A 20,760-nucleotide genomic window follows, 5' to 3' on the forward strand; every position below is an offset into this window, starting at 1 on the left:
TGAATGCCTGGTCCCTTGAGGAGTGAGGGTCCTTCCCCATGGGAGATGCCACCCTGGCAGGGACCGTGGGAAGGACCTGTGACTACACAAGCCTCTGGGAGGGGCCTTTGGGAGGAAATTGGCCACATGAAGGTCTGTGGTAGCAGCTGGTTGCTTGGTTCCCAACTTAAATGGGGAACTGCAGAGACCACCCACCTAACCACAAGCTCAGGACCTCTGCCCTTCCATGTTCTTCTGCCACAGAAGTCCCAGTGTCTGGATAGTGTCTCTGGATCTTGGATGATGGATTACCGCCTGCATGGACTGAAAACCCAGCTCTCTACTCCCTTTTCTTCCTGCCCCTCTGCCTGGGCTGTAGGAATCCAGGTCTGGACTGGGGCCCCTTGCTCTTGCCCTTTCTGCCCTGGGATCTTTTAGCCTCTGAGCAGCCACTGACCCTGGAGGGCGGTCCTGGGTGGAGCGCACTGGCCCGATTCTGATCGCCTGTTGTTCTATCACCGATGCCCTTTTCCAGCTCTGGGAGGTGTGGCTACCCATTTTCCAGACAAGTTTGCCCAAGTCCATGCATCTTGACAGTGGGCCCTGGGCTCCGTGCCTGGGCATTGCCTGAAGGATCTGGAAATGAGGAAGGGGGAGGGAGGAAGGCTAAAAAGATACCCAGTTCTGTCTGTAAGCAAAAAACGTGTCCATCACGTTTCTTGGGCAGTGTCTGCAAATGCCTTTTAGCATCACTTGAAGAACATTTAATTACTCAGTACGAATAACAACAGTGGTGCTTCTCTTGGGCTTACTTTGTGTCAGGCACAGCGAGTTAACTCATGGAGTGGAATTGGTCCTAGGGTTGGGATTAGAAAAGCTGTCCCTCTCGCCCCTCCGGTAGCAGTTTTGGCCATCCCATCCCCCGGCATGCCACACCAGCCTCTGCGCCATGAACCCAATGGCCTTGGCACTGAGTTGTTGCCCACTTCTTGGCCTCCACCTGGGGATAGATCAACACCCAGTGGACGGTCCATCCAGATCCTTGCCTCACACTTTCTTGTCTTCTCCAAACCCCGGGACTTTCAGTTTTTCTTCAATAGGCCACCCCTTGGCCAAAATGTGAGACTTGACCCTCCCTGGAAGGGCTCCATTCTTCAAGATCCCCCCTCAAACTGAAACGTGCTGTCCATCTCCCTCTCCCATATGCCTCACGGCACCCCCGACCTCCTTGTCTCTCACTTCTCCACCTTTCTCCCCTGGAGCTTCAGGACCCCACACTTCTGCCACATACTCCCTTGCATTCTGTTTACAGCCCACGGACACCATCAACATCCAACCAAGATAGTAACAAAAGGGGAATGCCAAGCTCTTCCCCCTTACGAATAGTGATACACAATTTCTAAATAAAATATTAGCACAGTGAATCAAGCACTACATGATAAAAAGCACACCCTGGTCAAATAGAGTTTATTCAGGGAGAGTGATCGGGTTTTATACTATTAAATTTTATAATTTAATTCATATCAATATATTGAAACAGGAAAAGCAGCTTGGCCATTTAGATGGATGCCAACAAATGTTATTTTATAAAATTCAATATCCATACCTGCTTATAAAAAAATAAACGTAGCAAAATTGAGGTAGAACAATCCTTCCTTAACATGGTTTTAAAATATCTATGTCAAATTAATAGCCAGAACTACGTGTGATGCAGAAAGCCTAGGGATGTTGCTATTAAAATAGGCACAGGAAGGGGGGGGCCAGGCTTTGCTACTGTTTTTAGTATTACCGGGAATCAGTGCTATGGGCTAGAAGCAATTACCTCAAGGCAATGATACCCAGTAGCCATAAGGCATCAAGATCCCAGATCTTCATTTTAAAATACCATTCTCCACTCAGAGGAGCCAGAGAAATGGCTAATCCCAGGGCTGGAACAGGGAAACTAAAAGATGAGATTGAAACAAGTTTTTTTTTGTGCCAGACAAAGAATAATGGGGACATGTCAAAATAACACAGGAGTCTTCCTGAAACCTGAATCTGGGAAAACATGAGGATCAAAGTCAATAATTATGATAACAGATCATAACCCTTTGATGAAAATAGGAACCCATGAGTCCATATTGATATGAGTGAATGAGTGACAGAGAAAGGAAAACTCTTCTTTACAGTAGATTGCCGACTAATAAATGGAGAATGAATGATAGAAGTAAATAGTCACCATTTGCCAACCATCATAGTTGCGGTTGAATAAGCCTGGAGTCATCAAAGTCTGCTAAGGCTGGTGGGTGGAGATTGGACAAGGAACAGGATATTGGCATAGTCTTGGAGTGTCTCCCCACCACATACTTATCTAAGACAAAGACAAAAATGGTGAGTTCATGGTGCCAAAACCTGATAGGCACCAACCCGACCTGGTCATCAAGGTTAGCATCACTGTTGGTAGGACGGGTCGGGAGGGCATGCCCAGATGTGTCACCCTGAGAAAAGCACCGCCTCGTTTCTGGTGCATTCTTGCCAGGCACCCACAGCCTAAGCAGACACAAGGAAGCACTGGAGAGACCCAGGGTGGGGGACATCCTGCAGAATGAATGGCCTGTGCTCTTTAAGATGGTCAAGGTCATGAAAGACAGGGAAAGATTGAGGGCTTGTTCCAGACTGAAGGAAACCAGTGAGGCATGACAACGAATGCAACTTGGGATCCTGACTTGGATCCTGGACCAGAAAGGCACAGGAGGCTTTGTTGGGACAGTTGGAGAAATTTGGATGGGTTCCGTTGATTGAATGATGGCATTACACTAATTTTCATTTCTTAATTTGGAGAGTTGAATGACAATAATGACGAGAGGGTACTGTTTGAGGGGAATACAAACTAGGGTATTTCAGGGTCATGGAGCATGCTAGGTCTACAATTTGTTCACAGAGGGTTCAGGGGAAAAACTATCTAGGTACACATTTAGTGAGACACAGAGCGATGGGCGTAAATGTGCTAAAATCTTAACAGAGAATCTGGGTGAAGGGGATATACAAGTTCTTTGTAACTGTTCTTGAAATGTTTCTGTAGTTTGAAGTTATTTCAAAATAAATGATCAGTGAATAAATCTGGGTTACCCTGCCGATGGCTGTCACACAGCTCTGCCAACAGGTGGCCGGCAAATACACTGACCCAGTGCTCAGGTGTCCTTGTCTTCTGATTAACTGACCCTTTCATTCCTGAGACAGAACTGCCAAACTTTCACCACTGGCTCAAGCCTCCAGCTGTCTGTTCCCGCTCTCCTTTTGTCAGATGAGGGATCATAAGCCATCTTCAATTCCCCATCACTTCTCTTCACCGCTCACCTGTTTGTTTGTTTTAAAGATTTTTATTTATTTATTTGAGATGGGGGAGGGCGGTGGGGTAGGAGCAGAGGGAGAAGGAGAAGCAGGCTCCTCACTGAGCAGAGAGCCCAATGCGGGGCTCGATCCCAGGACCCTGGGATCATGACCTGAGCTGAAGGCAGACACTTAACCGACTGAGCCACCCAGGCACCCCTACCACTCAACCTATTTATATGCCTGCTCTGCTAGATCCCTCCTTTCCCCCTTGTTTTGGGGAAAGTGCATTATATAACAGCTTCCAGCGAAAGGACTGCCTGGAGGTCCTCTTTTCTGAGATCTGGCGTTTCTGATTCTGTATAATTTTTCTACCCCCACACTTCACTGTTCGTTTGCCTGAGTATGGGCTGGAGATCATTTTCCTTCATAATTTTAAAAACATAGCTCCATTGTGCGGTGGCTTTCAGCATTCCTATCGAGAAGTTGGATTTCATTCTAATTCCTGACCCTTGGCGCGGGCCTATTTTCTTTCCACTCAGGAAGTTTTTAGGTTTCTTTCTTTCTTTCTTTTTTTTTTTTTTTTAAAGATTGTATTTATTTATTTATTTATTTATTTGACAGAGAGAGATCACAAGCTGACGGAGAGGCAGGCAGAGAGAGAGAGAGAGAGGGAAGCAGGCTTCTTGCTGAGCAGAGAGCCCGATGTGGGACTCGATCCCAGGACCCTGAGATCATGACCTGAGCCGAAGGCAGCGGCTTAACCCACTGAGCCACCCAGGCACCCTAGGTTTCTTTCTTTGAATCCACTCAGAAATTTCAGTCATATGCTCTGGTGCAGGACACTAGGCACTTGGTGGGGGGTGGTTGGGGTGGGGGGAGTGTCCCTTCCTATTGGTCACCCACGTCGTTAGTCCTGGGAAGTTTTCCTTGCATTATTTATGTCTTCGGTGACCTCTCCCCTACAATTTCTCCACTGTCTTTTTCTGAAGGCACATTATTTAGAGGCAGATGCTGGAACTTTGGGATTCACTAATTTCTTCATCTTTTGATTTTTCCTCTTGTCTAACTTTTTGCCTTTTCATTCAGTTTTCCGGGCTAAGTTTCTCAACTTTACCTTCTGACTTTTCCATTGGATTTTTAAAGCTTTTCCAGCACATTCCTTTCCAAGAGCTCTTCTCTATTTTCCAGGGGCACCTTTGATAACCTCTCTTTCTTATTTCGCAGGTGCAGTAAGCTCTGTCAGTTTTCTGAATAGGATTTTCATTTGACAGAGGTTTCTCATGCTCCCTTCATAGTTTTCTGTTTTTGTTTTTGTTTTTGTTTTTCTCTCCTGTTGGCCTGAGCCCGAGGTAGGCTCTGAATCCCAGGCTTCAAGTCCCAAGACCTCTTGCTTTGACAGTCCCCCGTAACCCCGTAACTTTCCCTTTCCTTCATCAAAACCTACCTGGCTTACATCTGTTTCCTTAGCAACCTGCTGCCACCTCTCAAGGAAACCTCCAGGGAAAGACCCCTACAAATCCAATTCTTGGAGCAGGGACCCGGGCCCTCCTTCCTTCCATCCATGTCAGGGTTCTGTTGTGCACAAGGATTTCCTAGGAATTTCTGGTGATTAAGAAAAACCAGTGAAGGAAGTACTTGGGGCGAGAGGGACCTCCATCCTCCCTCCCTCTGGTAGCAGATATCCCTCTCTCCGTGGAGAAACAGGTCTCAGAGGAGAGCAATGAGCAGGATTGAACCAGCTGGAGAGAGATACCTGTGTCAGAGCTTCAAGAATTCGAGGCCACATGGGTAGCTTGAAGTCAGCCGTGGTAAGGATTTCCACCATGGAAGTTGGCAAATGCTACCTGTCAGGGTTTTTTTTTGTGTGTGTTTTGTTTTAGTTTGGTTTTTTGAGAGCTTGTTATTAAACGTACCAGCACACCACTGAATGAATATCAGTGTCCCTCATCCAGTGCTCGGGGTCCTAGGGACCCGGGCTGTGAAGCAGATGGGTGTTTGCCCACCTTGCTGGCCAGATTCGGGCTAGGAGCTTGGGTTTGCTATTGAACACCTCGTTATGTTAACGCACTGATTTTACTTTATGTACTGGGAACCAGGGCTTATTATGCAAACAATTGCAACCTATCTTCAAATTACTAGCTCTGGGGCACTTTAAAGAAAACATAATAAGCACAGTACCCACAGAGTAGAGCACCTGAGAGCCAACCACAAGGCCCGGGGGCTCCTAATTGTCCCCAGAGAGCGTCATGGACCTCCTCCAGGAAACACTGACTGTGGGCTCTCTTGTCCGTGGAGCCTCAATGGTTCTGACCATCTGCCATCAGCCACTCGTCGGTCTTGGAGGCTTCTGCTTCTTCCCCTTCTTGACTGCCCCATGGGGGCAGCTTGGATGGCTGGGCTGGCCTCCGTTACCCCAGCCCGAATGTGATCCTGCCTCCAAGGCGACAAGAGGAGTTTGGGAAGCTAAGGGAGAAAGGGAGAGTCTGTGCCTTGAACCTCACGGCAGTGAGCCGCTCTGGCTCTTGATTCTCCCTGTCCCTTCATGGCCTCTTCTTTCATCTCCTGCTGTTGCCCTCCTCCCAGCCCTGTCCCCAGTGCCAGCTTCTGGGGATGGCTGCCGGGAGCATGCACGCTCCCCGGGGACAGCACCATGGCGGCGGCGGGGGGGAGGGGATGAATCAGGGAAACTCACCAGCCCCTGTGGCCCCTGGCTAACCGGTTCCAAGGAAGATGCCCGAGCGTACCCCGGAGGGCTGGGGGTGCGAGGGCCATGGTGGCAACAGATTCTAGGAATAGTGAGGTCATTCTTACCCCTTCTGCCCTGCTCTGACTTAACTTCTGTGTCTTGGTTTTCCCATATGTGAAATGGGACTAATCATCCTCAAAACACCCCTGCAAGGTACTAATTACCGTCTGTAAGAGACTTTGAGATCTTTGGATGGAATATAACAGTACTAATAATGGATAATAACACTCTGTCCCTCTCCAGTGCCTTTCATCCCTGGATCTCAAAGCCTTTTACAAACCTTAATTAATTCTCACAACACCCCAGTGCAAGAGGCTGGTGGTCATTAGCCCTATTTTACTGGTGGGGAAACTGAGAGAAGCCTGGAGATTGGCTTGAGGCCACACAATAAGTTGGCAGCCCCAGAAGGGCTGGAACTCACAGCCCCCGGCCCCTGACAACACGGGCTTCGACCCTGCCTGGCAGGGAAACTGGCAGGGCAGCAGTAGAACCCTGTCTGCCGAGGGGAGTCTGGGCCACTGAGCTCTGGAGAGACTTGGGAAAATACAAGGAGGCCCATAGGCATGGTTTTGCTGGCTTGGCCTAGAGACTGGGGAAGAGAGGCAACATTTCTAGGGCACTCGGTGTAGGCTGAGACCCTGTATAAGGCCCTTTTGTCATTTAGTCTCGTTCTGACCTGTGAGGGAGGCCATATTGTTCCCATTTCACAGGTGAGCAAACTGGCTGGTTGAGGAAGCCACCATTTCTTCTCACCCACTGTGGACCAAACAACATGCTTTGCCTTCTTTGACCCCAATTATGCCACGAGCCATCCAGGTAACATTACCTGGCCACCGTTTCGGAACTGAGGAAGCTGAGGTATGCAGGGCAAAACTGACTTGCTCAAGGGTGTGACCTTGGTCAAGTCATGTTCTTTAACAACTTCACCCTTCCCCCACCCCCAAATCCAGAATCCCCTGGCAGCCCTGACTCCCTCCCAACCCACCCCCCTCCCATGGACAGGCTGAGGTTGAATGAGATCATGTCAGGAAGGGCTTTGAAGTGCTGGAGGCAGCAGCCCAGGGGAAGATGAAAAGCCTCCCATCCTGGGCTCTGTGTCATCCCGTAGAGAACTTCTCAAAAGCCTGGAAAGATCAGGGTCACCTGGGATGACTGTGTATCATCTGGGGACAGTGGCCCCATGGGTTTCCCTCTGGGCTCTGGGGCAGCCTTCCATGTCCTGCCTGGGGGGCTTCTCTGGAAAGTACCATGCTTCCTGGGACAGAAGGCTGAGCCGTGAACCTCCCCACCGGTGAAGGGCAGGAAGAGTTTGAGGCCAGGTCGTGGGCCTGGGCAGCTACTCTCCTTCTCCCAGGCCCAGTTCCCCAAGGGAGTTACCTTGAAGACTTCTATTTTTTTTTCTTTTTTAAAGATTTTATTTATTTATTTGTCAGAGACAGAGAGCATGAGGGGGAGTGGCAGCTAAAAGCTCCATTAGTGGTTTTGCTCACAGCCTGCTTAACCTTGACAGAAACACTGTCTAAGATGTGTGTGACCTTTTACCTCAGGTAGCTTGAAAAGCTTTCGCTTCCACGTGGTTTCTCTCAACCCCCTCCACACCTGTGGGAGAGGTATAGCCCCCCCGCCTCCCCAATTTACAGATGAAGACACAGAGGTTCAAGGAGATGAAATCATCTACTGACCCTGGCAGACCCAGGCCTCCAACCCAGGTTTCTCTGAGAAGCAGAGATACTTCTCTAGAAAGTTCTGCACCACAGAGGCCCTCCTCGAATCAACGCAAGGCAGGCCCACCCTCGGCGTTGAGGGACCAGAGTCCACTTGTTGGACCTCCTCTTGGGAGGACTCTCAGATGGTGAGCGCAGGGTGTGGCCAGCAGTGGGCGGAAGGTGCTGGAGGCTGCTGCTGGCTGGGCAGGGCAGGGTGGGCACCGGGAACAGCGTGACCTGGACGGTGTGACCTGTGATAATTGAGCGGCAAGCCGTGGCGGTGGCGGCAGGGAGGTCCCCTGTGCCTGCAGCTGGCCTCCCTGAGGCTGGGGTCCTCCGCGACTCCTGCCTCTGCTGGCTGCCACTGCTCCACAGCTTCCGGGAGGCCATGTTCTTCCTCCCAGCAGATCCTCACCCAAGAGCCTGCTCAGACCTGCCCTCCTCACAAAGCACGGTAGCAACTCCCTGGGGCAGAAAATGTCTCTTCTGAAAGCAAGACAAGAGTTTAATTAAGCCCTAAATGTGCACAGTTGAGCCTGAAATTAGGGTGGTGAAGGGCGGGGGCGGGGTGGGGGGGCAAAGGCAATGGAGGACAGAGGGGCTTCAGCCCAGCCCTGCCCCAACCGAGCAAAACAGCCCTGAGAGCAAACATTTGCAGAGCCTGAGGGCTTGGTTACAAAGCAGTTCTGACCTAGAAAGGGGAGAACACCATGTTCCCTTCGCCCTGAACTTGGATATGGGGGTCTGGAGAATTTGGAAAGTGGAGAACAGGAACCAGGCTGTAATGAAGGGCCACCTCGGAGACTGTCCAGGGTCTCGGGGCAGGGGCCCGGGGCCGGGGGTTTGCAGGCTGCTTCTGCGACCGGAGCTTGGCCACTGGGAACGCATCCTCCCCCTGAGAGCCAGCTGGGCTCTGGGTCAGCCAGTCAGACCACACACACAGGTGTGCCAGCGTTGGGGCTCCTGCCCAGGACCCAGCCTGGCTCGCCTGGGTGGGCACAGCTCACTGCGCTCGCTGAGGAGGAAGGTAGCCGCCCTATGTGCCCAATTAGCTGGGTTCTTGGCCCCAAGGACAAAGCGGCTGAGACTTGCTTTATGAAGGACCACGGGCATTCGTGCAGTCCGCAGCATTGAGGGCTTCAGCTCCGCTCTCTCCTGTCCTCAGGTCTCCCCGGCTTGCCGCTGAGACAGTCGAACGCAGCCTCCTCCTCCTCTTGGCTGCAGCTTGGGCTTGGCCTTGCTCTGCCAGGGACTGGAGGCAAGATGAGACGGGCAGACGGGCGTGTTCTCGCTTGTCCCTGGCACCGGCCATTGCGACAGAGCCCCTGCGTGCATGGAAAAGTGCACGCGCGTTAAAGTGCAGGCTGTATGCTGGGCTCCGGGCCTGGCCCTCCTTTCCTGCGTGTGTGTGTGTCGGGGCAGGGGGGAGCACAAGAGGCTGAGTTCTGTCACTGAGGCAGGGGAACCAAGGACGGAGGGCGCATCCAGCCTGGTGACACATGGCCCTGCTTGGTAGGCCATCTGCTCACTCAGTGGAGATGGTCTGACCCAGCAGGGATTGGACGCAGCTCACAGGTTTCTTGACGTTAAGAGACACTCTGCTTCAGAGGCCAACGGGGGTGTCTTCACTGGTGGCTGCGGGAAGCACCAGCCAGGGTTTGGCCACTAAGCTGCCTCCGTTTGCTGTTCCTAACCTGGGTCTGCCACCCTGGGGGGCTGCCCCTCCCCGAGGCAGACGGGAAAGCCTGGCTCAGGCTTTCCAGCACGGAATCCCAGGTGTCATGAGGGGTGATGACCGGTGGGCAGAGGCTCAGGACAGACGCTGAGGATCCTCCTGCGCAGCGCCCTTAGCCACCTGTGCTCATCTCCCCTTGACAGCATCCCCGTCTCCATCCGTCTCCTGTGGCTGCTGTGACAAATTAGCACACACGCGCTGGTTCTGCAGACCCAAAGTCCAAAATCACGATGTTGTCATGGACTCTTCCAGCTTCGGGCGGCTTGGGCATTCCTTAACTATGGTGACTTCACGTCATTGCCTTCTCCCCTACGTGTGTATCATCTCCCTCTGCCTCCCTCTTATGAGGACACTCGTCCCCCCAGATACCCTAGGATGACTTCCTTATCTTGAGGTCCTAAGTTTCATTACACCTGCAACAACACTTTTTCCAAATTAGACACATTCACAGGTTCCCGGGATTCAGTAGTGGACATTTCTTTGGGGTGCAGGAAGGTGGGGGAGCATTCAACCCTCTGCATTGGTCTGTCTGCCACAGATGGCTTGAACACCTCCAGTGGTGGGAAGCTCACTACCTCATGAGTTGGCTCAATTCACGTCCAGACAGGTCTAATTATTTTAAGGTTCTTACTGGACGGAGCTGAAATTCTACTGAGCAGGAACATTTACTTGCCGGCCCTAGTTCTGACCTTCAGAGCACATAGAATACATCTAAATAAATATGCTATTCCTACTGTCCCCTGTCCCCAATCACAGCGTAAAAACAAAAATCAGACAAAGCATAAGCCAGCTTAGCCCTGATGCCGGGACAGTGTACAGACTCTGGGGTCAGGAGACCTGGACCCACTGGTGGCTCCATTCCTAGGACCTTATGCCTCAGTTTCCTCTCCATAATACCAGAGAGCTGGCTGAGCCACTATTTCCAGGGGACACCTTTGGGAAATGCATCCTAGATAGTCAGAACTGGCCCTGGCATATTAAAGGCTCTAAGAAGCTCTGAGTGGAGACACCCCTTTTGAGCCAGTATTTTCCAAACTAATTTGAAAATAGAGTCCCTTTATCAACAACCATCTTTTATCGCCCTGCAGAACTTCCGGGCTGCTTTGTGGTCTCTGTGATGCCTGAGGGTCTTTTCCAGCTTTCTCAAAGGAAGGTAAACCAAAGCGTTGAGTTCAAGTTCATGGTCTTTGGTTCCCATCCCCAGAACTGTTGCTAAACATTTTGTGGGAGGTAACAAACGATCCATTCCGGGATGAAAGATGTGAATCTGGTACACGAGAGGCCCCTCCCTCAAGCCGCAGATCGCTGGCCTAGGCTGTGGGTCACGGCTTCCTCCCAGGGGCCCTGGCCTCGCTGGTCCCCGCCTGGCACCGCCGAGACCGGGGCCTGTGGGAGGAAGCCAGGGGAGGAAGGAACATCTCTGTGGCCCCGCCCCGAAGGACCTGCTCACCCCCAGGATTCAGACCTCCCCTCGACCTCAGACCCCACCTGCTCAGCCCTCCCTGCCTGCTTGGGGAACACTTCCTCTGAACAAGCTCTTCCACAGAAGCTTCTGGTGACCGTCCCCACTAAATCTCTCCTAACTCTGTTTGGGGGGTGGGGGCAGTGGTGAAAATCTCAAAGAAATTGGGTCTTATAAATGGGGGCAACAAGTCACTCTGGGCCTCCCCAAGGAAGGGCGCTCCTGGTCGAGGAAGAGAAGAGCCTGAAGGAGGTGTCCCAAGGGCAAGGAGAGAGCCTGAGGAGGGGATGGGTGGGAGTCTGGAGCTCCAAGTCCAGGCCCACGAGAAAGACAGAAACGTTGAAATGAAAGGCAAAGGAGGAGAATCCGGTAGACTGGAAAGGCTACCAGGTTTCTTCCCCTGCCTCCAGGTGACACACACCTGGGGCTCTTTCCTTTCCTGTTTTTAACACTCCAGAAGGGGCAACCTGGCTTGAATCCATCTTGTATAGAGCCCATCAGCTGACAGGTGGCCTGTGCTCTTGGACACGGCTTTGGGACTATTTATTAAGGGCCCGAATATTAGCCACTATGACTTAATCCTCACAACCTCTAAAATTTTACAGGTGAAAATACTGAGGCCGAGGGAGGTTTCACGTGTTGCTGAAAGTCAAGAGGCAAAGCGAGGAACAGGACCGGCTCTTTCTGGCTTCCAGTCCCATCCCACAGCATTTGAGGTTATGTAATAAGGCAGCCTCCGGATCCTGATGGTGTGACCAGTTCTCCCGTTTGTCTGACCTGTGTCTCCTACCCTCGCCCGAGTTGGATCTGCAGGAAGGGCCTGTAAGTAGGTTGGATATGCTCCCAGCTCAGCCTGGAAAGACATCCTCTGTCCTCTGGTACAGGTAGTAGCCTTCCAGTGACTGGGGTGGGGAATGTTTGCCTTCTGTTAATGAGAAGAAATAGATGTGTTCATAAATAAATGGCCAACCCAGTGCGGTAATCAGTGTCCCTAACAATAAGTCTCTGTGTTTGCTCTCGGCTGTGGATTAGAGTCATTGGCTAGCGCTGCTTCTCTGGAGCCCCTGTGCACGTCAGTCAGGGTGGGGCCCCAGGCACACTTACCCCAGGAGGGGAGCAAGCCTTCCTGTCTGAAGCTCCTAGAATTCACCCTGGGAAGTGAGGCTCCTGTAGACCGGCCTCAAGGGCTGAGGGGCAGACCAGAGTGAGGGAAATGCACCAGGCTCGGGAGTTCAAGGTGCAGTGGAAATGATGTCTTGCCCTTGGCATCAGTAAACAAGTCTGGTCCCACCTCTCGAGCGGCCTGAAGCAAGTGGCCTGAAGTGTTTCCGTCTCTGAGCCTCAGTGCCTACATCTGTTTAATGCTGGTGGGGAGAGGTGTGGGGTGCACACAATCTCTCACGTTCCTTCCAGCTCTGACAGCACAGGACCCCACAGCCATGAGACTGATTTATGCTTTAAGCATATGGACCCCTAGCTGGTGGGTGCAGGACCCCTGGGCATGGAAAACTCAAGCTCTTCCCCTGTGTGGTGGCTAGGTGGCCATCCCTGCCTCAGTTTCCCCAAACCCTTCCCTTCTTTCCCACGTTCTCTAGCTCCCACCTACAGGGAAAGTCCCAGTTTGTGAGACATTTTCAGAAATATTACCCCATCTGAGCCTCACCACAGCTCCATGAGCCCAGCAAAGAAAGGAATGCTGTGCTTCCAGCATGAGCCATGTGCCAGGTCCTTCCCCTGTTGTTCGCAGAACCTTCCCCAGAGCCTCAGAAACTCTTTTGGGAGTAAGGCAGAGTGTAAATAATTCGATGGCGGATGGATATTTATATAAAGGCATACACACATAACCCTCCCCATGGCCCTCGGGTTATTACCACCACCACATCACAAGGGAGAAAAGTGAGGCTCCGAGAGGTTCAGTCACTGCCAGGGGTCCCTAGGCCCTCAGAAGCAGCAGGATTTGAACCCAGCTTTCTTTGATCTAAGCCCATGGCCCTTTCTGTCCCCTTGAGCTATGCACAAATTAGCAGTCTTCACCCCACTTTGCCGAGGAGTGAATGAGGTGTCGGGAGATAAAGCGACTTTGTCCAGGTTTGGCGACTCCGCATAGCAGAGCCTGGAATCAAACCTTGTCTTTAGTCTACACACCTAGGGCTGTTTCCGGAAACATCACAGTTGCCTCAAAACAGTTGCCTCAAAACAGAAACCTCAAAACAAAAAAGTGGAGTCCCTCCCTCCTTTCCTCTCTCCCTTTCTACCTCCCTCCCTCTCTTCCTTCCTTTCTACCTTCCTCCCTCCCTCCCTTGCTTCCTTCTTTCCAGGAACATTGCCTACCCTGTTGAGAGCTTTCATGTCCCAGACAGGAAATTGCGTGATGTGCTCCCTTGTGCCGAGAACAGAGCCTCCACTCTGCAGGCTCTGTGCGTCTTTAGAGACACAGGTCCCACAAGGCAGCCCATGTGCTCAGTGACCCACAGCAGCTGATCGATGGGGGGCTGGGAGGTGGGCAGGAAGGGCTCAGCAGGGGTTCTGGGAGCACTCGGCCCATTCTGCGTGTGTTGTACTTGGGGTGTCTGGCTGAGTCTGTGCAGGTCTGCTTTCTGCATCTGAGCATACCCTGGACAGCATACCCTGGAGTGAGGGGCACTGCTCAGCTAGAAGCATTGAACTTGGACTCTGCCTCCCCATCCCCTGCTGTGCCGCATTCCCTCCCTAGCTCTTTCCCCTTCATCTCTACCCTGGGTCCTTTCTGCTCCCTTCTGTCTGTCCTCTCCCTTGCCACTAGGGTGATCAGCTTCTTTAGAGTTTTCAAATTCAGGGCTGCAGCCCACGATGTGTTTCCCCTGATTCATGGGGACAAAAAGTGCTACCCTAAAGGTAGCATTCAAAACTGTTTGGAAACCTCATGCTTAAGGCGTACCTTAGATCACGTCTTTGCTCTGTTCTCAAGAAACTGCCAATGGAGGAGTCATGGGATTCCAGATGATTCTCTATCTCATATATATCACAACTCAATATCTTTTCCTCTCATGCTTGTGTGGGGGGGGAAGAGTGGCATTTGGGGGTAAATTATTGAAATAGAAAACATACGTCCATTCCAGTGCACAAATGGTGAACACAACTCACTGAGTTTTTGCAAAGTAGACACACTTTTGTCAGTCAGCCCCAGCCAAGAGATAGGGACCCTCATCCCCCTCTAGTTGGCCTGACAACTATGAGGGCAACCGCTGTCTTGACTTCTCACATCATAGACTCATTCTGCCTTTTAAAAAAAAAAAATTATATAATGGAACCATACAGTAAGTATCATTTTGTCTCTGGTTTCTTTTGATCAATACTGTATTTGTTGACTAGGTATATGTGTGTAGTACATTACACACACATATGGATATATGTGTGTGTGAAAAAATGTATAATTCTCCTTTTCTTGCAGAAATCTTTAGGAACTTTTTAAAAACTGAAGTACGGTAGACATGCAAGTTTATATTAGTTTCAGGTGTACACCATAGTGAGTAATTCGACAACTCTATACATTATAATACACTCACACTAGTGTCTTGCTGAAATATTTAAAATCAGAATCCAAACATTGTCATTCATCCTTATGTTCTTTAATAGGTATCTAAAAAATATGTATGTTATCTTACAGAAGGAAAATGAATGCCATTATCCAACGTAAAAATATTGTACAAGAATCCCAGGCCTCCTCTACTATCCATCTACTACCCTAAATTGTGTATTTATAAAGGAAATTCACAGGTACAGGTGAACCTCCGACCCCATCCCTGCTCCTGCCTCCTTTCCTCGCTCCACAAGCTGGTGTATATCAGCATTGCCTTTGGAATGAAATCCAAACCTCTCCAAGGCCAGCCACAGGCCACTACTACCAAGTCCGGCTTGGAGCTGACAGAATCGTCCAGGTCAGCTGGTTCAGATCCCATCTGGTTTCTGAATCCCTTTTACGACACCCACTGAGTCCCAGCTTCTTTCTGAACATCCCCCCACCCAAACTTCCGGTGATATTTTTAGGCAGTGCTGCCTCCCGAGGCTGAGGCAGCTCTGCCTCCAACACCAGCCGTTAGCCCTGGTCTCCTCCTTGGGGGCCACGGGGCAGAGCAATAAGCCCAGCCCTTTTTCCACAGGGAATCCCTGCCGGTATTCGGATCACCCGCCCAGACTATAAACTTTAGGCCATTCTCCTGGTCTCAGTTATTCCCATCAATGTATTCTTGCTCTGGCACGAATATACTTTCCTGAACCTGGACCCTTCTAATGCTGCCTGCTCGGCACCCTCCCCGACCTTCACCTTGGCAGCATCCCATCAGACACCTGTGGGCAGTGTCACCACCAACCACCTTTGAGAGGCCATTTTGGATGTGTTCCATCTGATACAGTCTCACCCTCTGCATTCACTAGGGAACCCCAGGAGCTCCCTTGGGGTGCTCACTGTGTTATGACTGTTGTAAAGCTCTTTGAGAATCTTTCTCATCCCTCACCATTTTCCAATTCTTGGAGGATAGCCACTTCCTTGTCTGTCCTCCTTTTTCTCGAAATGTCTGGCAAACAGGAAGTGCTACCAGTAGGCACTCTTTATGTGCTCCAGGTACGTGAGGCCACTGTCTTGGTTGCAAGTTACAGATCGCCAGCTCATTTGCTCTGGAACAAGCAACGTGGTCTCCTGTGCCTGGCTTTTCTCTGGGCTCCACTTATAACCCCTATGGGCCCAGGATGTGGAGAAGAAAATCAGGAAGCCTGGCCCATGGGAGTCAGGAGACCTGGGTAACCCCTGCTCTGCATGCAAGGTTAGTGTGACCTTGAGCCCATGACTCACCTTACCTGAATCTCAGTTTCTTTATCTGGAAGAGGGGACCAGGAGTATGAACCCTGTCCGCTGCATAGATTGAGAAGATCAGACAGAACCCTAGCGGGTGACGTGTCCCTGTGTGTATAGAGACGGCTTGTGACGGCCCAGTGCCATGCGAATGGGAAGATTCATGAACAACTTCTGTACCAAGAGTCTGGGGTCTGGACACACACATTCAAGTCCCTGCTCTGTTTGTTTTGCTCTGAAAACTTGGGTGAGTTTACCTCTCCTGACTTCTTCAATTTTCCTCATTTGTTGATGGGGGATAATAATTGCGCTTGTGAATATTAACCGAGTTAATGTATATGACTCAATTAAGATACTGTTGCAAGGTAAGTCCTATAAAAGGTTTTTACAGGTGTCACCATTGTGACCTTTTCAGGCCCCCACTACTTCTTCTGGCTAGACTGGGAGCTGCCTGAGGCCAGGGCCCATCCTGGTTTCAGGCTTCTCTTAGGCTCTCCTTTTCCCAGCATGCACTAGGCGAATCCTGGATGGCTGTGACATATTGGAAGTGAGTGGGACTTGCCTAAAGCCTTCCATCCTGGGAAGAGCACAGGGAGGTGGAGTGGGGGGTGGGGGTTGTGATGCTCATGCCAGGGCCCAATAGCCCCTTTGTTCTGAACTTCTGGGTCCTTAGAACAGGAGGGTGGAAAGATACGTTCCCAAGCAGACCCTGAAGCTGCCTCAGCAGGAGACTCATTCTGGACAGAGAAGTGTCAGGGAAAGAGGTTTCCCCTTTAGGACTTCTCTGCCTCCCTTTGCCCTAAGGTAGACCCTATGCTCTCAGTCCAATCTCCAGGCAGCAGAGGAGGAAGCAGAAGTCTAGAGATTTCAAGAGACTTACGTCAGGTCACCCAGGCAGCCATAGCAGCGTCATCTTTGGAACTCATTTCCCAAGTGGGATCCCCACCCCAAAAAGCTCTGAGACCTGGAATGAGAAGTGAGGGAAGTTTTCCTCTTCTTCCTCTGCAGACCCCACAAACAGTAGCTTCTGTTCTAACTCCAAAAGATAATTTCCGAATAATAGCACTGGGTGCTTTATCTCTGGAATGTACCTGGCTTAAATATGTGTATTTAAGCCAGGTACATTTATATATTTATATATATATGCACATATATACATATATGTATGTACATACACATATGTATGTACACATGTATACATATACATATGTATGTACACATGTATGCATATACACATATATCTCTGTATATATGTATGTACACATGTACATATACATGCATGTATACACATATATACATATATGTATACATTATATATAATGTACCTGACATAAATATATATGTATATATAAGTATGCATATATATATAATGTACCTGGCTATATGTGTATATATATATATACACACACACACATACATATGTATATATACACATGTATAAATATACACACGTGTATGTATGTATACACGTGTGTATATATATACATGTGTATATATATATATGTATACATATATACACAAACAACTATGTATACATATATACACAAACAACTGGGAAGTACCTTCTTTCTGTCCGAGTCTTTCTGGTGCATTGACTGCTCAGAGTCTCCTGGGACCATAAGCAGGTGGCTTTGCATATGCTTTCTGAAAAGTCTTGCACAAACTTCAGTGTAACTCCACATGCGGTCTAAGGCAACAAAAGGTTTTGTTGTTGTTTGCTTTTGTGTGTTACCAAAGGTAAAAATACGGTAAATAAAGTGCCCTTGTCATAGGGTAGAGCTTAATGAATTGTTAACATGGAACCATCAGCCCGATGCAGCACACGGCAGTTTTCATGTTACTATTAAGATGGCCTCTGGAATGAGGGTTTTTGGACATCTTTGTTTTCATTTCTTCTCATTAATGTATGTCCTGTACACAAAATGGGAATCAGGGTGGCCAGAGGGGTGGGCCACATCTCAGAACACTTAAGCTGGGAGGGTCATCCTTGAAATTTAAAGGAGGCCACAGGAGAGGGAGCCACATTACTTACAGCCCGGGCCCAAAGAGCTCGGCTCTTTGCCCCAGATGCTGATATCTTTTGATCCGTGGTTCCCAACTTGTCTTCTGCCCCCATACCTGAGGGAGAGGACACATTCCCTTAGGATTAGTGGCTCAGTGTATCTGTAAAGTTTAAAGGGAGGGGAGGTGCAGTTTGGAAACGCTGTGTGTGTTATTCCGACACTCATCCCCACTCAGAGGTGTGGGACCCACTGATTGCCTTGCATTCCCTCCCCCTCTCCCCACCATCCTGAAATGCCCCCTATTAGAAGAGACACCTGGGTTTAATGGCATCTTAATACTGGTTACTCCCCAACTTGCTGTATGTGCCTCCCCTTTCCCCAGACCCACAGTTCACCCTTCTTTGCCCTTCTGTATGCCCTGGGGTGCTGACCTCAGTGGACTGCCTTTGGCTAGAGAGGGGCTGAGGGGAGGAGAGAGAGGGGTCTGGCCTCCCTCCGTAGCCCCACCCCCTCCTGCACTCTCTGCCTGTGGCTGCTTCTCTCTGTCCTGCTTGATGGCCCTCTTCCTGGGGACCAGTGCACACCTGCACACCAGGCTCTAATAACACTGTTCCCTCCCCTTCTCAGTCTTAGAGGTGGTCACAGTTTCCAGCTGTTACTTGGCTCTGGGTGCCAGGGTCCCTTGTTCCCTTAGTTCTGCCCTCATCTCTATTCAGAGATTCTCCGCAAAAGCCTCTTCCTTTGGGGCAGCTGGGCTGAAGTCTCTTTCCTGATAGACTCCTGACTGATCAGATATCTTTGGACAAACACAAAGGCTTCCACATTAAATAGTCATTGATTAGAAGATGCACCGGCTTTCAGAAATGTTTGAAGATCATCAGAATGTATGGCTTACTCAGCATGCATAGGGGACCACTTTTCATTAAGACATGGAGTTTGCTTCTGGCCCGTCGAGGCTGGGAGCATAGGTGACAGGCAGAGCATTGGGTGTAAAGGCAGGTGGGATGGTTCTGAGCTCAGGCTCTGATACCCCCATGCTGGGACACCATGAGTAGAATGTTTTGCCATTCTGTGGCTTGGCCTACTCTTTGGCAATCCAGAGTCAACCCCACTGTGGTCACATCCCTGGCGGGGATGTTGTATGAGGACAAGTGAGGCCATGTATGTGAAAGATTTCGTGAACTGCCCAGCACTCAGATGTGTGGGCCCCTGTGGCCCAGAGCAGACAGCTATTCTGGGATTCAAACTGAGGACCAAACATTGAGCTGGAGGGACAAAGGAGGAGACACAATGGCCATGCCCTGCAGGGATGTCCCAAAGACCCAGAGAAACGGTGAGAAGACAGCCCCCAGCAATCCTCTTCTCCCTCTCCCTTTTCTCTCTCCTCTGCTTCTCAAACCCGACATGACCTTTCCCTAAGCTGAGCCAGGAGGCTAGGCTATTTATTCAGCTGAGAATTAAGGAGCACCTCTAAGTGTAGGACCGAGTCATGTGCCAAGTAAAGTCCATGCTTTCTGGAGACGGGTAAGAGAGAAACAGAGACATACCAGTAGGAAGCAGGTCATGCAGTGTCCTGGGCAAGAGGAAGACCCCGGTGTCATAGAGGCCGAGGTGCGTTTCCACCGGGATCACTAACCCACTAACCAAATCTCCAGGACAAATGACTTAATCTCACTTTCTTGATCTGCAACCAGGGAATCGTGCGCACCTCAAATATTCGTTAGGAGGGCTGCATGAGACCGTTCCTGTAATCAGCCTGGAGCCTGACTCTTGGTAAGGGCTCCACGAAGCACGTGGGCCTCTATTCTTCTCGGTATGTTAGTCCGGGGAGCAGAGGCCCCTTCCTCACCGGGTTATCAGAAATGATTCCCCAAGGAGGAAATAAACTGGGCTTGGAGGTTGAATTCTCGGTTTGGCATTCATCTCTCGGCTGGACCACAGGGCCAGTCCGCGCAGCACCAGGGCGCAACTCTGCGCGTCTGGCGCTTCCGGAATGAAAGGTGAGGGGCAGGCCCAGAACGCAGGCCTCCCGACGGGCAGAGCAAACCAGCCCAAGTTCTGGAGCTGGGGAAGACCGGGATCAAAGCGCTCCGAGGCAGGCCGGGCGCACCAAAGGGAGGCTAGCGACTTGCATCAGCACAGATTCCGTGATGCTCTGCAGACGTCTCGGTGCTGCTGGGCTTTACGGGAACCCACAAGAAAGGAAAGGGCCGGGGAGCAGGCAGGGCGGGGGCGGGCGAGGGCAAGAGGGTGCGCTCACCCGCCCGCGCGCTCCCGGCGGCGCCGGCCGGGGCCTGGGCGCGCCCGGGACGGCGGAGGCCGCGGAGGAAGCTCCCGCTCCCTTTCCCCCTCCTCCTTTCCCCCCCGCATTACTGGAAGGACTGTGTGGGAGAGACCCAGAAGCACCCGGATTTTCGAGCGCGGGGTGGGGGAGGGCCAGGCAGCCGCTGGTGCTCCAAGGGAAACCAAAAGTGCCTCTGTTCGCGCCGCTTCAGCACGCAGCTGCCCCCGGGAGGGTCCTGGGCGCGCCTCGCTTTGCAGCACACCCCCCAACCCCCACCAAGATCGCGCTAAGGCACCTTGCGGGGTGTGGCGGGGGGGGGGCGTGTGGCGCAGGAGAGGACGGAGAGGCGAGTGAGAAAGTGTCACGATTTCTTTTCCTGCGCTCTCCCCGACACCGTCCCCACCCCCAGTTTTCTGGTTTTGCCACTGCCGCTGGGGAAAAGGGCTGATCGGTTTTGCGTCAAAGAACTGCATTTACTCAGTCCTGCTGGGAGAGGCGCGTAAACACCCTGGCAGGCAGGACTCAGGGATGAAACGGCAATAACAACAAACAAAACAACACCCCCCACCTCCTCCGCGCAGTCCCCGCGGCCGGTGTGCACATCCGCCCGCCGCACACCTCTCCCCGGCCCGCAGAGTTGGGGACTCTGCCCGGAGGGCGGCGGGCGGAGGTGTGAGGGGTCTGGCCAGCTTCGCCTCGGGCGTC

Source organism: Lutra lutra, chromosome 9, assembly GCF_902655055.1.
Source record: "Lutra lutra chromosome 9, mLutLut1.2, whole genome shotgun sequence".
Classification (NCBI taxonomy): Eukaryota; Metazoa; Chordata; class Mammalia; order Carnivora; family Mustelidae; genus Lutra; species Lutra lutra.